The 23989-nt window shown below is 33.5% G+C and overlaps 1 protein-coding gene across 1 annotated transcript in view; it reads left to right on the top strand.

The window, feature by feature from the left end:
- The window catches only part of LOC120283966 (anthocyanidin reductase ((2S)-flavan-3-ol-forming)), a 42533-nt gene that overhangs the window by 15726 nt on the left and 2818 nt on the right, over positions 1-23989 (top strand). The gene's annotated exons all lie outside the window — the stretch shown is intronic.

The raw sequence follows: 23989 nt of genomic DNA, 5'->3' as shown, positions 1-23989 counted from the left end.
TCCATCTCTACCCTTGACTTGCTAATAACATGTCCCAAGTAATCAATTCTCTTGATAGCAAATGTGCACTTACTACTCTTAGCATACAACTGATGATCTTGTAGCACCTTGAAAACTACCTCCAATTGCTTCAAATGAGAATCCCAATCTGAGCTGTAGATTAAAATGTCATCAAAAAAATACTATTACAAACTTCCTGAGGTAGGGTTTAAAAATTTCATTCATGAGGCCTTCAAAAGTAGAGGGTGCATTGGTGAGGCCAAAGGGCATTACCAAGAACTCATAGTGGCCCTCATGAGTTCTAAAAGCTGTCTTGCTAATATCATCCTCATGCATTCTGATCTAATGATAAACTGATCTCAGATCCAGCTTAGAAAAGAATTCAGCTCCATGCAATTCATCAAGCAATTCTTCTATCAAAGGAATTGGAAATTTATCTTTAACAATTTGGTTGTTTAAAGCCTGATAATCAATACAAAGTCTCCAACTGCTATCCTTCTTATTTACTAATACCATAGGTGCAGAAAAAGGACTTGTGCTAGGCCTGATTACCCCTTTGTGGAGCATTTCCTTCAGCAACTCTTCAATAACATCCTTCTGAACTGTAGGGTACCTGTAAGGCCTGACATTGATTGGATTTGTACCCTCTTTCAACAGAATTCTGTGGTCATGAGATCTCCTAGGAGGAAGTGTGTTAACCTCTTCAAACAATTGCTCATAATTTCCCAATATGTGAGTCAATTGTGTCTGCTATACTTTAGATAAATCCTACAATTTAGTTTAGTGTTCATTTTGTTCAGTTCCTCATCAATTACCATCAAGGAGCATAGTTGGACCTTGCACATCTCAGGAGGTAATTGTAATGCCTTTACAAGAGACTTCCCTTGTATCATCTGTAGCCTAGGTTGAAAAGATCCTCTCAGCACTACCTTCTTTTTATCAACCATAAACTCCATCTTCAATTCCCTGAAGTTCTAGTTAATAGCCCCTAACAAAACCAGCCATTGAATACCCAATACCATCTGACACCCTTCTAATGGCAACACCAATAGATCAACCATGAACTCTACACCTTGCATTTTCCACTTAAGGCCGTTAGCACAAATTTTGTCACACACCATTCTGCTTCCATTTGCAACAATCACAGTTACTGATGGGCTATCAGTGAGCTCACAACACAGCTATTCAGCAGTGTATGCATCAATGAAGTTGTGTGTACTGCCAGAGTCAATCAGAATGCTCACCTTTTGACTTTTAATTGAACCACTCACTCGCATAGTATTATAATCAGCAAGGGTTCTAATACCGGCCAAGGCATTGAGAGATATAATGGGAGTGATCTCTTCACTATTTGTAGTGTCTTCCTTTACTGGATCATCCTCTTCTATTTCTTCCCCTTCTTGATAATCATCATCAACTATCAATTCCAATCGATAGAGTTGTTTAGACCTGCAATTATGCCCCATGGTATATTTCTCATCACACCAATAGCACTGACCCTTCTTCCTTCTCTCCTCCATTTCTTTGCTAGATAGTTGTTTGAAAGTCCTCTCTCCAGTCTACCTCACAACCCCTCCAGTAATCCTTTCTCTGTTAGGGTTGTTTTCTGCTGTAGCAAATTTAGGTGTAGGGAGTAGAGGAGCTGTCCTGTGTACCATCCTTCCCTTCTTATATGCATTCTCTACAGCAGCTTCCTGCAATTTAGCTAAACTCACAGCTTCTTGTAGGCTCATAGGCCTAAACATTTGAACAGTATATTGAATTTCATTCTTCAACCCATTCAGAAAGAAGCTCACAATATATTCTTCAGACAAGGGCACCCTATTCAACAATTGATCAAATTTGTCCAGATAGGTTTGCACAGATCCCAACTGAACCAAATTCTTCAACTCAGACATGGGATCATAGTGTAATTCAGTCCCAAATCTGACATGCAGAGCTGTTACGTACTCATCCCAACTCACATCCTCTCCACCAATCCTACATTTAATAAAATTTTGATGTTACTGTAATGCTCTACTCTCTAAATGCAGAGATGTGATTCTCACCTTCATATTTTCACGTGGACGGAAGAAGTCATTCAATTTTTTAGCATGAAATAATACTTTGATAGAATAGAATAAGGGATTTTTTTTTTTTTTTTAATGTGAATTGACCTCGGTTTCTAACAAGGATTAAATAAGACACTGTTTTTTTTTCTCTGGATCATGAATACTAACAACTCTAGAAAATACTCAATTCAAGCTACATACTGATCTCAAACACAATTATTGTATTGTAACAATAATAATACAAGCTTGACAAAGAAAATAATAATAGTTAGATCAAGCTTTAATCTATACGTGAGAAACCAAGGGTATGTTGTCTGCATGCGAATAAGGGAAGGAACTTCATGATTCAGCATGCGCATAGGAAATAGTTCATGCTATGGATTATATGTATCACAAAATATAAGACTTTATAAATGAATCCATGACTTTTCTGAGGCAATGATCAATCCATACCCTTTTATCTTCCTCACTCTAACACCAAATGTAGTTCACCCGGGGCTTGTCATTCTTTTTTCCTTTTCTTTATCTTTTCTTTCCTTCTCCTCCATCAATCTCACCCTCTTCTCTTTCTTTCCCCGGTCTCTCTCTGTTTTTCAATATTTGTTAGCATTTCTTGCTTCACTCGTTTTTTTCCCTGAAATCCAGGATTTTTATTTTATTTTTTTTAATTGTCGTTATCCACTCGTTATTTTATATACCATTATCATATATTTTCTTTTGAACTTCACAATTTTTCACGGATTTATTTATTATTATTTTATTTTCGGATTTATATTTAATCCATTTTTTAATTCTTGAATTTATTATTTAAAAAAAATTCAAAAATACGATATCTCTCCTATTTTATCTAGGAATTTATTATTTTATTTTATTTAAAATCAGATTTTTTTTTTTATCTGAGTTTAAAAATCTGATGTGGGAGATAACTCTTTTTTTAGTTTATCTCTCCTTTTTTATATTTAATATTTAATATATATATATATATATTAAATATATTATATATATTAAATATAAAAAATCCTATCTATTATTTTAAATCCTAACCGGATAAAGATATATTTTTTTTGGAATTAAAATATCGAGAGATTATTATTATTTTTTTGATTTATCCTCTGTTTATTTATTTATTTATTTATTTTTAAATTATCCTTTTTCTATTTGAATATACGATTTTTCTTTTTCTTTGAATATCCGGACCATTATCCAATTAATTTTTTTCTTTCTTTCTGAAAAATCTAGAATTCCATTCAACTTTTTTCCGAATAAAATTATCATTATTTGTTTTAGGGGATCAGGCTTATCTCGACTAAGAAAAGCGTATGTAAACACTTACATTGCATAATAATCTTGTAACAAATAATATATATTTATATGAATAACATATTTATATTATTAGTAACATATGCATGAATACATGAGTTTAAAAAAAAAAGAAACCGGCTTTAATAAAATATGGTAAGAGGTTTTATCACTCAAGATGTTTTTTATTTAAGCGATGCTATTTTTCCCGATTTTCGTGGATCCTCATCCACATCATTATATTTTTATATAAATTTTTGTAACCTTAAAATTTTTTAAATTCTTAAATTTTTTTTTAAAAAAATATTAAACTACATCTAAAATCATAAACCCAAATACTACAAAATCTATATCCTACAAATCTAAAAATTTAAACTCTAAATAATAAATACTAAACTCTAAAACCTAAACCTTAAATCCTAAGCCCTAAACCCTAAACAAGAAATCACAAACTCCTTGCGGGTTTGTGATTTCCGATTTAGGGTTTAGGGAGAGGTTTTCGGTTTATCATTTATATGTTTATCTTAAGAAAGAATGATGTGGATGCTGACATAGATGCCAACTTAACATCCACATCATTCGGGAAAACGGGAAATCTATTCGATTACTCTTTTTTATTATATTTAATTATTTAAGAGAATATATTTAAATAATTAAAATTTAAAATTATTTAATTTTGATTAATATTAATTAAAAGATTATATAACTTTTAGGGCCCGTTTGGTGGACATGATAGGATATAGACGGATATGATATGAGGACTGGATAGGAGTAGTAAAAGATATGAGCATGATAAGCTCATATCCTATTTTATGTTTGGTGCGCACCAGATAAGCCATTGGACATCATTTTTTTATCCTATTTTACGTTTGGAGTGGATCAGATAATGACAGGATATGATATGAATGATATGTAAATAAACAAATTACCCTTTATAATATAATTATATATTATTTTTCAAAATAGAATTCTTTTAAAAAATTTTTTTCCTTAATGATTTAGTTATCGGTATCTTTACGAGTTTCTATTGAATTATTAAAAAAAACCTATAATGCCCACAAATATATAGATCATAATATCACCAACTTGTAAAAATTATACTTCATACCTATTTACTAGAAAAAAATAACCAAAAATCCATAAATATAGCAAATTAAATACATCACATCAAAATCAATTAAAAAAAATCATCCGATTAGAAAAACTAAGACATGATAACAAACGATATTTAGATAAAAAATAACATGTTCAAGCACAAGATCGACGGAGAAACTCTTCAACCACTTCGGATGCGAAAAACCCTACTTAGTGAAATTAGTGTCATATTTAGTTGTTGATAAGCTTTTTGTTCCAAGCATCAAAAAATGGAAAGAAGGCATATAATCAAACCCTAGATGAGTTTAATAAACCATAAATAGGGTAAAAAAGTAAGTTTAAAATTTTATCATATCCTACATGTTTCTATCTTGACTCCCCCCACAAGATTTAATATCATGTCCCCAGTAGGATAAATTGGGTCAATGGGATAATATTATCATGTCCTATTGGCACACCAAACAAAAGAAAATAATAGGATATGATAGTCTATCATATCCTATGGCATTTATCATGTCTACCAAACGAGCCCTTAGATTAAATCACCTAAAAAGTTAATAGTTTTCTCGATTAGTTTTTTTAATTTGTTTATATTTTTCAGGAGAAATGGCATACATGCCAATTTGCTTGGCAGAAATCACAGGCCGAAATCAAGTTGTTGCCTATGTGATCTCCTCTCAGAAGCCTCTCATCTCCATACTGAAGCCGCCGCTCCTCATCTCCTCTCCGAAGCCTCTACTCTCCATACCGAAACCGCTCCTCATCTCTTCTCCGAAGCCTCTCATCTCCTCTTCGAAGCCTATCCTCTGTGAAGCATCTCTGAAGCCGCTCCTCATCCCTCTCCTCGTCAGACAAAAGCTCTCCTCTCAAAAGCCTTCCTCTTCGAAGTGTCTCTTCTACGAAGCATCTTTGAAGCATATTCCAAATCTCTAAAGCCGCTCTTGACACCAATCAATTGAGGTATTAATTCATCTTTCTTAGTGTAGATAATAGCCATGTGATTTGGCCTTTTTGCCTAATCTTGTCTTTATGCATATCTTCGTTAGCTTTAGAGAGATAAGTTTTCAAATTTAGCTTGTAATGGGGAAGATTTTATTAGTTATATTTTGTTTATTATTGTATCTGTAGATGAAAATTTGTTATGAATATTTGCTACGTTATCCTTATCCTTATATATTAATTGCTTGCAGAGAGAAATTTTTTTTCATATTTGATTTGGTATTGGATTTAATATATTTACTGTTTGCATTCTATTTGTTATAAATTGATGTTTGTTATGGAAAAAAAATTCATATAAATAAATTTTATTTGAGAAATGTTGTTATGAATGTCTATCCTTGTTAAAAACAAAGCCTTTGTCATTAACTAATTTCTCTTTTTTTTAATTAGTAAATTACACATTATATCATGAAAATCTAATCACTCTAAAAGATTCTTAAGCTGAAAAGTTTATAACAAAGTTTACTTTCCATTCAAATCTTAAGACAATTTTAATTTCAATATCTTTCATGTTTCTCAATTACTTAGTTTTTAATATTCTTATGATGTAGTTGTTACTTGTTTATTATAGATACAAATCAAGAACATTATGGTAAAATTAGAACTTGAGTCTTTTGAACAAGTGAAGAATGTGAAAGAAGTTGAGTCTTTTAATACAGAAATATTGAACAAAGAGAAAGAGAAATTGGTAGAGTTAGAGAAGCCAAAGGCAGGCATGATGTTTAATTTTGAAGAAGTTTACAATCTCTATGTTGAATATGCTCGACAAGAAGGTTTTGATATTTCTAAAAAAAGTAGAACATGTGGAGATGATGGAAAATTAAAATATTACGCACTCACTTGTGTGAAAGGTGGTAAAAGAATATATACTGCAAAAAGTACTTTCAATCCAAGGTTATCTACGAAAACAAATTGTGATGCCAAGATAAATATTATCGTTGGTAATGATGGGTGTTTTACTATATTCAGTGTCAACTTGGAGCATAATCATGCACTTAGTCCACATAAAGCTCGTTTCCAAAGGTGTAATAAAAAAATGGATGTATATGTCAAAAGAAGGCTTGAATTAAATGACCAAGCAGGTATAGGCTTAAGTAAGAATTTCCATTCCTTGACCATTGAAAGTGGTGAGTATAAAAATTTAACCTATACTAAAAAAGATTGTCAGAATTATATTGCAAAAGCAAGGTAATTTAGGCTTGGAGTTAGAGATGTAGAGGCACTTGAGAATTATTTCTCACGTATGCAACATAGAAATTCTAATTTTTACCATTTGATTGATATGGATGAAGAAGGGCGTCTACGAAATATATTTTGGGTAGACGCAAGTTCTATAGCAGCATATAAAGCTTTTGGTGATGTTGTATCTTTTGACACAACATATTTAACAAATAAATATGATATGCCTATTGCTCCTTTTGTTGAAGTAAACCATAATGGGCAAACAATATTATTCGGATGTGGGTTATTGTCAAAAGAAGGTATGAAAACCTACATTTAGTTATTTAGAACTTGGTTGGAATGCATGTCGGGGAAGGCTCTAAAGGCAATAATTACAGTTCAATGTATGGCTATTCAAGGTGCAACCAAGATAGTGTTTCCAAATTCTCATCACCCATTTTGCCTTTGGCATATTATGAAAAATTCCAAAGAAGCTAGGAGGGCTATCTGAGTACAAATCAATAAAGAAGATTTTAAAGAGTATTGTTTATGAGGTAGTAGATATTCAAAAATTTGAAACCATTTGATTGAAGATGATAGAAGATTACAACATTATAAAAAATGGATGGCTAAATTATTTGTATACTAATCGTCATCATTGGGCTCTTGTTTATGTTAAAGGAGTTTTTTAGGCTGGAATGTCTACCACTCAAAGAAGTGAAAGCATAAATGCTTTCTTTGATGGCTATGTTGGTCCAACAACATCTTTGAAGCAATTTGTGGAGCAATATGATAATGCATGAAAAAGTAAGATTGAGAAGGAGAACAAAGCTAATTTTGCTACTTTTAACTCAAGCTTTCCAATGCTAACTGATTGCCACTTAGAGAAGCAACTACAAGAAGCCTATACAAAAGAAATTTTTAAGCTATTCCAAGATGAGTTGAGAGGAATGTTATATTGTAATCTTACATATATCAGATCAGAAGGGCAACAAGTATTTCAGGTGACAGATTTTTTAAAAGGAAAAGATGGTAGAGTTAGACTGCAAGTGGGCTTTAATGTTTATCAAAATGAGCTTAGATATTAGATGCACATGTCGTTTATTTGAGTTCATAGGAGTTATTTGTAGACATATATGCAAAGTTTTAATTGAGAGGAATGTGAGAGAGATTCCATCTCAATATATTTTACTCCATTGGAGAAAGGATATTAAACGCCAGCATACTTATGTGAAGAATTGTTATGAAGATATACAAACTAATGAGCAAAAAATGTTATACAATAGATTATGCTCTCAGTTTTCTAAGGTTGTTGAAATTGGAGTAGAATCTATTGAAAAATATGACTTCTTAATGAGGTGTGTAGATGAGGCAATCAAGAAGCTCATGGATAATGCAAATTTTTGTGAGAAACAGTTGAATTAAGTTATACCACCAATGTTGTTGGAAAAGAATCATGACCATTGACAAGCAACATCTTCAAGGTTTCTAACTCCTTTAAAAGTGCGTAGTAAAGGCCGGCCACCGTCGAAGAGAAAGAAATCAAAAGTTGAAGAAATGATCATTATAAATAAAAGAAAGGTACTTAATTTTTACATAATTCTTCTTAGTGTTTTAATTTTTTTTACTAAATTTAATATTTTCTTTAGAAAACTCAAGCACAAGGAAATGTACAAATGCAAAATGGAGCACAAGTTGAACTTTGTACTCAAGAAAGTGTAATAATGTTTGATTTTTCTATATTTATATTTGTTTAGTATTATATATGATTGTTTTAATAAATTAGATAACAATTTGTTGTGTTAGGTGAACTCCAATTGTTTTTCAAATGTGTTCAATGTAGATATTTCTAACTTCACTTCATAAAATGTTGGCATTGATGCTTCATCACAGGTAATTTAAAAATATAGAGTAAATCTATTTTCTAGTGTATGGTGTGACACCCCTTTATAAAAAGTTTTTTACTTATACAATATTACACACATTTTTTATTTTTATTTTTATTTTTTATTTTTTATTTTTTTGTGATTATAGGATAAACCATCAAAATGAAATTGGAACATTTACTTCATTTGATCAAGAATCAAATTTAGCTTCATGGGTCAATGCCAATTCTAATTCAGGTGTTTAAAAATTCCTCTTCACATGTTGTGACTATCCTAATACATACAATATTATCTTTAAATCATAGGGACATATATTGGAAGTTTTTTTTTTTTAAAAAAAATGCAATCAATTATCAAATGTTTTTTATATTTCATGTTGGGTAGTTCAACTCTTACTAGGGGATATATGAGACAAAGCTATCGTTAGAGTTTAATGCTATCCTTCATATTGGTTGTGTTTGCAAAGTGGACAAAACTGCCAAGTTGCATTTGAAAACTACTGCAGAATGTTCTTATTTAGAGCACAATGTTTCCTTCTTCTATTTGTATCATAGGTAAGTAACAATTGCTAATGTTGCTATATTTTGCTTTTTTTCTTTAATGGTTGATTCCACATCATAGTTTAAATTCTAGTAATGGTGATTTATGATAATATTATGTTTTGCAGCTTTGATATGCATGCACATGCATGTTTCTTTTCTTTCTTTTTTGGCTTTATATTTTAACTGATCTTATAGATCATTTCATCTTTAGTTTAACTGTAAATTGTATGAACTTCATTATTCCTAAACCAATCTTCATTTATATCTAGTCTATCCGGATCCCAAAGACACACATGTAGGTCTTCCTTTTGAGTTTCTTGATACCATGCTACCTACGGCTTTGTTTATTTGCTTTTGTCTCAATTTTTTATTATATTGAAGTATAACAAACTTATATTTTTTTATTTACTCAATATATTGGAAGTTGCAATGGATCATTCAAGTTGTTGCCTGAGGTTGGGGCAGTTATTAAGCTAAATCTTATGGTGAATTTTCAAAAGTCATATACTAAGATTATTTTTTCCTCAGCTTGTCCGATGGAAGGGCGGCATTATATCTCATATGTTTTTCAGTATCTTGTACAGTACTGGTCATGGTTGTTAATTGATAAGTGCTTGAGTAGAAATATTTTTATATATGTTTTACATGCATTGGGCATCATTTCTACCATGGTTTATGTCTCATATTGTGTATTTGGTGTTCTTTTATGCATATAGGTTGTGAATGCCTTGAAGAGTAAAAAAGAAGCAAAGATAGGCTATAAAGACACAATGTTGGTAGTTCTTGTTCAATTTAAGGACCAAGACACGAGAGGAGTTCATGAACGTGGAGATGTGTGCCAACTTCCAAGAGGATTCAAGTCAATTCACTAGTTGGAAGGGCACAAAGGCAGCCACATCTTCATGTTCCTTCTCTTTGTGAAAATTGCATGACCTCTCAAAGATACGTTGATGAAGAAAAGTCTTATAGCCTACCACATGGACGTGTGCCCGGACTGTAGCAAAACATTGTAGCAATTTTACTATAGCAAAATTACTATCCACACGCCCGCGTGGAAATTCCTGCAGCCACGCGGGCGAGTGGAAAATCCACATGGGCGCGTGGGGGCACGTGACAGGCACGATTTTGGGCTTTAAATAGGCCGTTTGCCCTATTCTTGAGGGACTTTTTGCGAGGCTTTTCGCGAGCACTTTGTAGGCAAGGCGGCTAGGGTTTTGAAGGAGGTCTTTGGCGATATTGGGAGGTGTCCATCACCAACGTTGATCGATCTTCTCTCCGTCATAGCATAGAGGGAGCCTTGGGCGACCTAGCTTCGGAGGAGGATTCTTCAAGAAGTTAGGCGATCCATCAAGGCCATCATCACGAATTCAAGGGGTTTTTCTTCATGGTTTTCATTGCTTTTTATTGTATTCACCATTGTTTTGTAACTTACCCCATGGAGGGCTAAACCCTAGTAGGTATTTGGACATGTGAACCCTAGGATCTATGTTTTTGTATTGATTTGCTTTATGTTTCTATTAAATCCGAGTTGATTTGAGTTTTAATCTTGTATTCCTATTGCTTGCATGTTTTATTAATACTTGTAGTTGATTGGATTTGCATGATTTATTACTTTGATGAGAGAGAGGTCTCCATTAGAGTTAGAACTTCAAGGTTATGTTTCACTAGAAGAATGCAAATAAAAATTACATTTGGAATGAAACTAGATACAGTTTTTCAGAATCCCTAATAACAAAGAATATTCACAGACTACATAATTGTTGTTTAAGATGCAAATAAAACCAAAGACGAGTTATTAACAATGCACTTTGCAGGATCAAAATAAATATGAAGCTAAAGGGCAAGTCATATGTATACCTCATCTAGTGAATTAAAATTATATGCTTTAAAACTGGGGTGGTGCTTGTTTTGATTTCTTCCAGCCATGAAACTCTCAGCATTTCAGTTTTTCTTTCCAAATCTTTTGCAATAATAATTTGAGATTATGAACTAGAAATGACTTCAATTTGAATCAGTAAATCATGTTCACAAGAAAATTCTAACAAATGAAATAATACATAAAAAATAGACAAATAAGTAATAAATGGGCGCAGTTAAGAAAACCCTAGAAAACTTGGAATTCGACAATCAAATCCCTAAAATATTTTGCTTAATAAACAAAGCTCAGAATGATGAGAAACCTAACAATACGTATAAATTAAGAGACCGAAGAATAGGATATAGTGGAATTAAGCAACAAAAAAGCTTATAAATCAAGAGATGAAGCACAAAGCTGTAGAAATTGAATGCTAGGGCATAGAAAGTACAGAAGATGAGAAGAGTTGGAGAGAGGAGATGAAGAGCAGCTTCGGAGATGCTTCACAGTCAAAGAAGAAGAAGAAGGTGTTCTGTCCAAGAAGGGGGGAGATGAGGAGTGGCTTCGGTATGGAAATAAGAGGCTTTGAAAAAGAAGAAGAAGGCGTTCTGTCAGAGAAGGGAGAAATGAGGAGCGGCTTTGGTATGGAGATGAGAGGCTTCGGAGAGGAGATGATGAGCGGTGGCTTTGGTATAAAGATGAGAGGCTTAGGAGAGAAGATGAGGAGCGACAACTTGGGTATGGAGATGAGAGGCTTCAAGAAGAAGAAGAAGAAGAAGAAGAAGAAGAAGAAGAAGAAGAAGAAGAAGAATGCGTTTTGTCCAAGAAGGGGAGAGGTTTGGGATTTTTTTTATAATCAGTTCATTGCAGAGGAGAGAGAAAACTTATGACATGGTTGCCACATAGGCAACGTCATTCGGCCTGTGATTTTGGCCAAGCAAATCGGCATGTATAGCATTTCTCTTTTTCAGTCCCTGTTTTTTATATATTTTTTTTCAAGTTTTATTATTTAATAATTTTTTAAAGTATCAAAATATCTCCCTTTTTTAGCTTAGGCAGCAGCGTCCAACCCCTCAGTTTTGATAATTTTATATAAATTTGAATTTTACAATAAATCATTTCAAAAACATAGACTTTTTAAGTTATTAAAGATTTGGAGATTATTTATAGAATTAAAAAAATTGAAGGGGAGGCCGTTGCTATTTTCTTTTATTTATTTTTTAAAATTCTCTTACATTCTTACTACATACTCCCTCCGTTCCTTTTTATCTGTCACAAATCCATGTTCCTTTTTATCTGTCATTTTCTAACATCATAAGCATTTATTATTATTTTTTTCCCAAAATTTCCCTTAACACTTTGTACAATTCTCTTTCTTGGAATTAAATATGAGAGAGAAATGTGAATAATAAATTAGGGGTAATTTTGGAAAGTTAACTAATTTTTTATAAAATTTTGTGAAATAACAAAATTTCTTGGTATGTGAGATTGGGTTAATCACGACAGATAAAAAAGAACGGAGGGAGTACCTTTTATCCTTAAATCATACAACATTCATCATAAATACGCTAATAAAAAAATAAAATTAGTTTGCTCTAAAAATTATGGGAAAAAATAATGCGCTAATAAGCTGATAAGTGCTTGAGTAGACATATTTTTATATATGTTTTACATGCATTGAGTATCATTTTTACCATGGTTTATGTCTCATATTGTGTATTTGGTGTTCTTTTATGCATATAGGTTGTGAATGCCTTGAAGAGTAAAAAAGAAGCAAAGATAGGCTATAAAGACACAATGTTGAGAGTTCTTGTTCAATTCAAGGACCAAGACACGAGAGGAGTTCATAAACGTGGAGATGTGTGCCAACTTCCAAGAAAATTCAAGTCAATTCACTAGTTAGAAGGGCACAAAGGCAGCCAGATCTTCATGTTCCTTCTCTTTGTGAAGATTGCAAGGCCTCTTAAAGATACGTCGATGAAGAGAAGTTTTATAGCCTACCACATGGATGTGTGCCCGGACATGTGGCCTCAAGAGAAGAGTGTTTGGATCGCGGTTTGTTCCCGGACATACAGTAATTTTACTGTAGCCCACTTGGGCGTGTGGAAAATCCACATGGGCGCGTGGGGGCACGTGACAGACGCGATCTAAGGCCTATAAATAGTCGTTTTGCCCTATTCTTTCTCATCTTTTGTGCGGCCCTTGAGGGGTGAGACGGCTAGGGTTTGGAGAGAAGGTCTTTGCGGCTTTGGAGGCGCTACATCACCAACTTTGATCGATTCCTCCTCCGTCATAGCATCAAGGAAGCCACCGGTGAACCTAGCTTCGGAGTGGGTCCTTCAAGACGTCGAAGCTCTCCATCAAGGCCATCAGTTCATATATAAAGGGGTTTATTTCTATGGTTTTAATGTATTTTCATTCATTGATGGTGTGTTTTGTATGTTGCTCCATGGAGAGCTAAAACCCTAGAGGGTATTTGGGCTTGTGAACCCTAGGATTCTCATCTTTTGTGGATTTGCTTAGTGTTTCTATTTAATCCGAGTTTGATTAAGTTTTAATCTTGATTGCCTAATGGTTGCTTGCCTTATTGATCTTTTGGTTATTTGGTTTGCTTGATTTGTTACCTTGGTGAGGGAGAGGTCTCCATTAGGGTTAGAATCTCAAGATTGAAGAGGGTTGAGAGGGCGAGTCATGAGATAGTGAGCATCCCCTTTCCCCTCCGATTGGTGTATTCTATCTCCGTTCCCTAAGCTCTATGCAACCATATTTGGTGTGAGGTGTGAGATTAAGAGATTTCTCCACCGGGACTTTGTAGGGGGTTAGGATCCTTCGCCGGGAATTAGGGTTGGATCAATCTTTAAGAATCGGATACACCTCTTGGAATCCCTAGAGTGCTTTGCGGTCATAAGTGGTGTGAGGTGTTGAGATTGAGCGATTTCTCCACCGGGACCTCGTAGGGGACTAGTATCGGCTATCGAGAGGCTGGATCCGATTATAATTGGATTTCCATGACTTAACTTACTCTTTATAGAAACACTTTGCTCATTCGGTACCTAATACCTGAATCCTAGGGGGAGCATTGCCCGAATCCCCACTTTTACTGATTGAGATCTCCCTCCATTTCACCCTTGCATATTCGTCTCCGGTATTCATTTCTTCGCACATTAGATCACCACACCTTTCCATTTATCATTAGGCTAGAAAGCAGAGAAGAAGTTAGTACCAGTAACCCTGTTCCCTGTGGATTCGACTACCCAACTCAAAGGGTATTTTATTACTTCGACACCCGTGCACTTGCGGTTTACACGCATATTCGGATGTGTCATAAGCATACTTACAAATAATGCAGTGAAGAATATAAAATTAGAAAAACAAAATAATGCATAAGGGGCAGACATAATTCAAACTCATTGCCATTTTTTCCTACAAGTGCAATTTCAGACCATGAATGCAAAGGATAGGTAGATACAGAGATGCACTGATTACAATGGCTTAATGACTTATGAAAACAAATCTCTCTACTATACAACTCTCGAAAGGAGAGAGATCCACACCATAACAAGCAAACAATACTGATAAACAATCATAATGAGTAATACTCTAGGAATAAGTTTCAAATCCTCTCCCCCTTCTGCACTTTACAGTGAGTTATTAACCACTAGTGCATTTTCAATGTTTTTAGTTTTAATTGATAGTGAATAATAAAAAAAATCAATCAACAAAATCATTTTTTTTAAAGGATGGGGTAAATATCTTGAACGGTTACTGTACTATGGCTAATTTTCAATTTGAGCATCAAATTTTAATTTGTATTATTTTAGTTATTCAATTTTAATTTAGTTTCACCAGGAGGATACTATGAGGTTTCTAGGAGGAATTTAATGGCGTTGCTTTCCGGTATTGCTTTGTAAGCTGCAATTCATGATGTTATCTGCTGATGCGTACATGCCACATCATCAACGATGTTCACGTTGTCATCTATTATGTACACTTGGACTTCATTGATTTATATAATAAGTGGTCACATTAACATCATTGGTGATGTGGCATGTACACGTCAATAGATGATTCCGTGAATTGTTGTTGACGAGGTAATTCCAACTGTAACATTATCAAATTACTCTTAGAAACTTCTTGGTACCATCTTGATGAAACCTTTAAAATTAGATGACAAAAATAATATAAATTAAAGTTTGATGTTCAAAGTGAAAATTGTCTAGAGTGCACTATACACTCAAGATATTTACCCAAAGGTGGCTATTTGACCAAAAATGTATGCAAGCCCTTGAACTAATAAAAATTAAATGTCAAACAATCTCGAAAATTCAATTAATTATTTATATAAGAAAAAGGCAAGAAATTGGAAGGGAAAGCGCCACCACACCGGAATCCATCATCCTCATCTACGCAAAGAGGCGTTCATGCCGATCCAGCCCTAGATCCAAAGCAGATGTGATCCCGGCCACTCACGGCAGCCTTGGCGACAGCGACGCCATCCTTATAGATGGTGGTAAGAGAGGGCCTCCACCTCGTTATGCGGACCTTGGGTCTGGAATGCATGCTGTGGTCGGAGTGCGAGGGGGTTGACGGCGCTGAGTTCCAATCATCATAGACAAATCTCTGAGGCTTCAAAGGATTGTGTACGAGCACTGCGTCCCGGTAAGCACATGGCTAGCACTGTACCAGCTCCACAAGGTTCTTCATCCTCCCTCTCTCTCTCTCTCTCTCTCTCTCTCTCTCTCTTTGCGCTTTCAGTATGAGTAATGCTCTATAGAGCGAAACAACCACATGAACCAGCCACACAACTGATGTGGCTGGTGATGTGGCAAATGATTTTAATTTTTTTATATATTTAAAAAAATTAGTAAAGTAAAAGAGCCTTCTCTCTCTCTCTCTCTCTATCTCTCTCTCTCTCTCTCTTGTTTGTGTCTGTGTTCCCGACCGTCGCTTCCCTCCCCCGCTCCCGACCACTGCCTCTCTCTTGTTTGGCTTGGAAGAGAAGCTAGGGCACAGGTCAGAGGTGCACAAGAGAGGGGAGCGGCGGTTAGATCGGTGGTGCAAGAGAAGCTAGGGCACAAAGAGAGAGAGAGAGAGAGAGAGAGAGAGAGAGAGAGAGAGAAGACTAGCCACCGCTCCCCCCTCCTCTCTCAAGCGATAGCTCCCGCTTCCCCCCTCTCTCTCTCTCTCTCGTGTGGCTGATTCTCTGAAATTCTTGGGACAAAAGCCTGGCCGCCGCTCTCTTCTCCTTGAAATCAGGTATAGAGGCAATGATGATGTCCTAAAAATTTCTCTTGTGCCCTCGTCTCTCTACAACGATGGCGTAATAGCTTCGATGGCCTAGTAGGCAACCGCTACTCCTATTATTGTAGAAGGAGGGTGAAGGGTGGGAGAAAATCATTACTGTTAAATCTGAGCCTTTTTTTTTATTCTGTTGCTTGATATTTTATATATATATTCAGCATGAATCATTTTGTTACATCATATATTTCTTTCCGTCGACGTGGCTGGTTCATGTATTTGGTTCACTCTATATAGCATTATTCTTTAGTAATGATGTTCTTGTGGCCATGATGATTTGCCCTATAAAAGCATATAGAGATTGGGTAGCGTGACAACTTTAGTTGCAGCCCTTGATTCATGTTTATCCATGCAAAAGAATAGAGGGGCAAGATCTGAGCCTTTGATGAAACATGAATTCGTTCTCTGAATTTAATCTGAAATGTGAATTATACATATGGCCTTATTTGGTTGTAGCCCTTAATTCAGGTTTGTGCATTGGAGGAAATAAAGCAGTTTTCTAGGGTTTCAGGTTTCCCCCTTAATTTGATGTGCTTTGTCATTTCATTTTAATTCATGAAATTATTTGTGCAGAAGATATAAAATGTGTTTCTCTGTTGGATTTTGGGCAATTGATTCAAGGGCTAGAATTAAGAGTTGTTAGAATTTTTGGGTTTAGTGGCAAACTAAATGTTGGAAATATTATTTTTGTTGTTGAAGTTTCTGTAGAAGTTATGAACACATGGTTATATGGAAAAATTGCTATTTTGTATATATATTTATTTTTATCATGATCTATATCTTATTAACATAACTCTAAAGGCAACTTTTAACTCTTGCAGTTATTTATCCATCATTGAAAAGGAAGGATTAGAAATATCACAGCCTGCATTAGACTCATCCAAATCTCAAGTTCATCATCGAATTATGGATCATCATGAGGATAGAATATGTTCACCATTTAGAATTGCATTTCTCCCTAGTGTTTTGTGCTTTGAATATGCAAAAATATGGTATTTGGAATTGGATATTGATTATCTACAATCATTGATTCACTATGAAGAATTGGTTCTAGATGTAAAGGTGGGGTTTTTTTTTTAAATTAGAATAAGCATTCATTGCAAGGGATTTCATTGATTATGTCTTAGGGTTTTATGCTGAAGTTTGTCTGATGCTATAATCTAATACATGGCATAACAGGGTTGAGGAGGATTTATTTTACTATTATTTGATATTTGGTATAATGTACTAGCTAACTTTGCATGAAGTGATTCCATGGATTTGATGTGCTTTGATAGGATTTTACTGGAGTTCAAAGAGAAGTTGGCAGAAATATCACTGAAACACTTGAAACCTAATGACCTGATCTATGTTCAGGGTTGTTTAACCTCTTATGAGAAGGTTGATGCAAGTGGAAGCCGTGAAATTTTCCACAAGGTACGACGTCTTTTTCTTTTACTAAAATGCTTGCCGTATGTGTAAGACCAATTACATTATAATCAGAAGCTAATTGATTATAGGTCTTCTCGTATTTGTTATATTTCTTTATTTATGTATTTTAATTTTTATGTTTGATTGATTTCTACAATCACTGCATTATTATTTACACAGTTGGAAATCCAAAGATTTTAGTTGATTCAAATTAACATGGTGCAAGTGGCAAAAGCACTCAACCTTAAATCAGATTGAGGATTAGATGGAATTTTTGTAAACAGTTGCACATATCAGATTTATCTAACAGATGGACAGAGCTGAGAAAGGTAGTTTGAGCACTGCAATCTGGAATTCTTGCTAGAATTCTGTTCTGTTGCCTTTTCAGTGACCGTGATTGTTATGTAGATGTCAAATTTAAAAACTTTTGTATGCACAAGTGTTTGTGAGCTGACCACGCATAAATTGGATCAAGTTCTTTTTTATTATATTGAATTACTTAATTTCGCTCAGTTTAGAAACAGGAGGTGGAGTCATGACTGTCCTGGAATCCAGGAGCACAATCATACCAACCAAGAAGGAGCAAGTTTCTGTAGAATAAGTTAATCAAGCATTCTTTTTTATTTTTGTTTAAGTTTTCAATATCTAAAACTATCCACAGAGATGCATACTTACTAACAATTTAGCGTGAGAATCCAACTGTGAGCAAAATAAATTAAACAAAAAAATAAAAAAGAATAGGAAACCATTTCCAAACAAAGATAGCATCATGGACACCTTCCCTTATTACAAAATCAAACAACATATATGTCCTGGTTCATCTCTTCATCAAACATAAGCAACACAAACACAAAAATCTTTACTTATAACACAAACATGAACATAAAATTTCTGTTTTTCCTCCACGAACACGAACACAAATATGAACACAAAAATTAAACCTCGCGCTATATAAGCAACTTGCATCACAATACGATTCCCTAAAAAATTAAAATGAATAATACATCACAACTTCATATCACCAACAATTTTAATCACTAAGTATTGAATAAAAAAAATACATATGTATTCCAACTCACCTTAATCAGAGATCATTGCATTGGCTTGTAAAACCTAAAGAACTATGATGCATGTCCAGATTGATCGATATAGAATTTGAATTCACCTAAGAAAAGAGATTATAGTCCAATAAATCATTATTTGAAATTAAATGATTGAAATATGTAATTTGGACATTAATGACAATTACAAGAGAATTACCACGCTCTCTTGTGTGCAATGATCATGTTGTGTAAATTTTTGAGCTGATGCATCTCCCTTTGTTTGTGGCTTCTGCCAATAATAACATGGATGTTATACACTAAAAAAAAAAAAGTTCATCGAAAAAAAAATCTAAAGAAGTAATTAATATGATACTACATAAACATACCTTTTTCTTGTTTCTGATCATTATTTCTTCAACTTTTGACTTCTTCCTTTTTGATTGTGGACGGCCCTTACTCCGCACCTTCGAAGGAGTGAGAAATTTTTGGTGTGGCACATTAGTCGCCTCCAACAACATAGGTGTAAACTTTTCCTTACAAGTTGTGTTGTTCATTAACTTCTCAATTGCCTCATTCACATATTTCATCAAGAAGATGTATTTGTCATTTGACTCTGCTCCAAGTTCTGCGGCTTTAGTAAAATGAGAGCATAATTTATTATACCGTAGTTTCTCCTCACTGGTTTGTGGGTCATCGTAACAGTTTTGTGCATATGTATGCATGCGTTTGATGTCTTTCCTCCATCGTGGTAAAATATATCTAGAAAAAATGTCTTTCACATTCTTCTCAATAAGCACCTTGCAAATGTGCCTACAAATAATCCCCTTGAACGCAAACAACCGATAAGAGCATTTAATGTCAAATTCTTCCTCGTTAGTGTAAACATTGTATACCACTTGCTTTCTAAATGCACCTTCTTTTCCTTTGACAACGTCGGACACCTAAAATGAGTAGACTGCCCCATGTGAACCAGTGAGAGTAAGATTGCAATATATCATTCCTCGCAACTCATCTTGAAACAATTTAAAATTTTCATTTGTGTATACTTCTTGTAGTTGCTTCTCAAAATAGCAATCAGTGATCAATGGAAAACACAAATTAAATGAAGCAAAATCAACTTTGTTCTCCTTCTCAATCTTCAGTGAAGTCGTCGAACCAACATAACCATCAAAAATACATTTACGCTTTCACTTCTTTGAGTGGTAGACATTCCAGCCCAAAATATGCCTTTAACATATACAAGAGTCCAATGATCACAAATTTTGAATAGATAATTCAGCCACTTATTTTTCTCAATGTTATAGTCCGCCATCTTCAAATATGTGTCTTCAAACTCTTGAGTATCCACTGCTTCATACGTGATGTGTTTCAAAATCTTCTTGATTGCTTTGTATTCGTTTAAACCTCCAAGCTTCTCGGGAACCTTCTTCATGATATGCCAAAGGCAAAGGTGGTGATGGGAATTTGGAAAAACCAATCTAACTGCACCCTGAATAGCCATACACTGGTCTGTAATAATTGCTTTAGGAGCTTTACCTGACATACACTCCAGCCAAGTTTTGAAGAGCCAAACATATGTTTCTATATCTTTTTTCGACAATAAGACACACGTAAACAATACCATCTGCCCATGATGATTTACACTGACAAACAGAGCAACCAAGTATGTTGTATTAAAGGAAATTACATCACCAAAAGCTTCATAAGCCGCTATAGACCTTGCATCCGCCCAAAAGACATTTCTCAAACGACCTTCCTCATCCATGTCAATCAAATGGAAAAATTTTGTGTTTTTTTGTTGCATACGAGAAAAATATTTTCCAAGTGCCATAGCATCTCCAACGCCAAGCGCTTTCGCAATATAATTCCTACAATCTTTCCCAGTGTATGTTAAATTTTCATAACCCCCACTTTCAACCGCTAGGGAATGAAAATTTTTGCTTAGGCTTATCCCTGCTTGGTCATTTAATTCAAGCCTTCTTTTGATATATGCATCAATTTTTTATTGCACTTTTGCAAACGAGCTTTTTGTGGGCTAAGTGCATAATTATGCTCCAAATTAATATTAGAAATGGTAAATCGCCCATCATTGCCAAAAATGACATTAATCTTTGCCGGACAATTTACTTTGATGGATAGTCTTGGGTTGAAGGAGTTTTTTGAAGTAGATATTCGTTTGCCACCTCTTGCACATGCTAGCGTGTAATATTTCAATTTTCCATCATCACCTAATCTCGTGCTTTTTTGGGTGATGCCAAACCCTTCATGCGGCGCATATTGGACATACAATTTATAAACTTTTTCTTCAGAATCAATCATCATATCGGCCTCAGGCACAATATTTTCAACTAATTCCAAATCTACAAGTTTTTCTTTGGCATGTATTTCATAACTTGAACATCCAACTTCTATATTATCTTTTCTTTGCTTATAACACCCAAGTACCAGTTCTTCCATGTTCTTGCTTTAGGCAATGATTTAAAACCAGGACTGGACCGGCCGGTTCAACCAGTTCAACCGGGAACCGGCCGGTAAACCGGTCCGATTAGTGATATAAACCACTAAAAAACCGGACCGGCCAGTTCAACCGATTTAATGGGTGAACCGGTTGAACCGGACAGGTGGCTTAATTTATTAATTTAAATTATTTAATTAGTTTATTTATTTTATAAAAACTTAAATAAAGTTAATAAACTCATTAACTCAATCCAAATTTTAAAAGGCAAAAAAGTCAAAATAAATAAATAAATAAATAAAAAGCAAGGTGCATAAAAATATTAATATATTAGAATTTATTATCATTAATTTATCATGATTAACTTATAATTTTACACTAATCAATAATTAAATCATTAAAGTTAAAATGTTAAATTAAACATTTGAACGGTTTGATTTTTATTTTTTAATCATTATTATTGTTGTTGTATACTTGTATACTCATATTTTACTCAATTCTTTATATTTCAATATTTGTTGTATAGTTGTATCTTTGTATATTTGTATTTTGAAAATTTTAATTTTATGTAAAGTTGAGACTTTGTGACCTTATAAAGGTAATTCAACTTTGCAATATGTAATTTTGTATCTTTTTTATTATTTTTTGTTATTTTTGAAATTATTTTTTAATAATTTTTAATGTTTTTTAATTTTTAAATATTTATTTATTTGAAAAATAAATAAATCCAGTTGAACCGACCGGTGCAACCGGTTCAATCGGTTGGACTGGAACCAGTTGCCTAACTGGTTGGACAACCGGTCCGGTTATTAAAACATTGGCTTTAGGTATATGTCTAAACACAAATTAGATAAATCTTTAGAAAACATGAAACAAAGCAATGGTTTATAATCCTAAATAACTCCAAAAAAGCATAAAAAACACAAAAATCCAGATAATGCCTAAATAACTCCAAAAATAATTCAAATACATTGCCAACAAACAAAAATAATGCAGATAATGTCTAAATAACTCCATGAAATCTTTGGTTTATAATCCTAAATTATCCACCATAAAAAAACAAAAATCCTAAATTACTCCAAAAAATAAGAAAACATGAAACAAATCTTTGGTTTATAATCCAGATACATTGCCAAGAAATTATCCTCCATCACCATAAAACAAACAAAAATCTTAAATAACTCCAAAAAATCATTATAAAACATGAAATATATCATACCTTTGATGTAGCGGCGACCGGGAGCGGGGGAGGAAACGGCTGCCAGAACGAGGCCGGGAGCGGGGGAGGGAAGCGACAAAAGACTCTTTTACTTTAAATTAAAATCATTTGCCACTGTCACCAGTCACATCAGTCGTGTGGCTGGTTCGTGTGGTTGCTTCGCTTTATATTTTCAGTATTGTTTCGCTGTTTTTGAATTTTTATATAGAAATGGTGATATATCATGAATTGACAGTTATGCCCCTGCCGGCCACCTTGTCAATAATTAGTTTTGTTTTTTTTAAAAAAAAACAAGAGAAACATTATATAAAGCATGACGTGTACACATGAGTTAATACATTAATCCAGAAGCTCCTTAAACTTTAAGATCCTTTCTTTCTTGCACAGAGGGCTTTCACTAATTTTATGTAAAACTAGTGATATAATATGAATTGATAGTTATGCTTTTCCTCACCATACATGCCACTTCTTATTCCCAAACAATTTTCAATAAAAAAAAAAAAAATCCAGGCTTTTATCAGCAATATTCTCATTAAGTTCCATCAATATATTCTTCATTGTCATTGGATTAATAAATGGGCAAAGTTGAGTTAAGGTTTCCTTATCAAATATAAAGTCCCAAGCCCATTGTTAGTTCTTAATTTAATATATATATATATATATTGATCATTAATTCAGCAGACCATAACTGATGTCATAAATATATATAAACAGACTTAGTATCGTATGATATTATTAAGGATGATGAATGAATGGACTAAAATGAACAAAGTTATTTAGGGCTCTTTTGGCATTGTTGCCAAATCTTTATTTTTGTTACCAATTCTAAATTTAGAAACAAAATAAAAAAAACACGTTTGTCTGTCCCTTTTTTTGTCACTAATACAAATTTATAAAAACATGACATCTCTATATTTTATATTTTTTTTATAAAAATATATAAAAACAACCATTGTTTACTAATGCGACTTAATTTTATGTACTAATATAAAAAATTATAAAAATTATATTAATATAAATTAAGAAAATAATGCTAAATTTTACAATATTATTATTTTTGCTTTTGTGCTTTTTGCTTTTCCAAACATAAAACTTTGGTATCCAAACATGTTTTTGTTTTAAAAAAATCAGTAACAAAACAAAAACAAAACAAAATTGAAACAAAACCAAAAAAACAGAAAAACAAAAACAATGACAAACGACACCTAAAATACATTTTTATTTTAATCAATGACTTAAAAAAATATGGAAATTGTGATTGATTTGATCTCACGCAGGACATGAAAAAGGATATTATTTTAAAATTGAATCTATTAAAATTGAATATCTTGCATAAAATATTTACATTCTTTAAAAAAAACAGATTCAAATTTTAACTATATTATGCTATGAACGACTTTTTAATCTATTAAAATTGAATCTCTTGCATAGATTCAAATTTTAACTCATATCAGATGAGGACACATATGTGTTAAAAAATTAATTTCACATCTGTGCATATTCTAACACATAACCTACATCTATATATATATATATTAAAAATTGTTTATGCTATGGTTTGCCTGTCAATAAATATGAATATCTTTTCAATCATGGAACAAAGTTTTTAAGATATTGGGTTTCTATTACATGTATTTGAATTAATCTTTGTCATGTTGGTTCCCTATGCTTAGGTC

Source organism: Dioscorea cayenensis, chromosome 19 (assembly GCF_009730915.1).
Source record: "Dioscorea cayenensis subsp. rotundata cultivar TDr96_F1 chromosome 19, TDr96_F1_v2_PseudoChromosome.rev07_lg8_w22 25.fasta, whole genome shotgun sequence".
NCBI lineage: Eukaryota > Viridiplantae > Streptophyta > Magnoliopsida > Dioscoreales > Dioscoreaceae > Dioscorea > Dioscorea cayenensis.
Note: the sequence above shows the minus strand (reverse complement) of the source record. Positions and strands in the feature narration are given on the sequence as shown.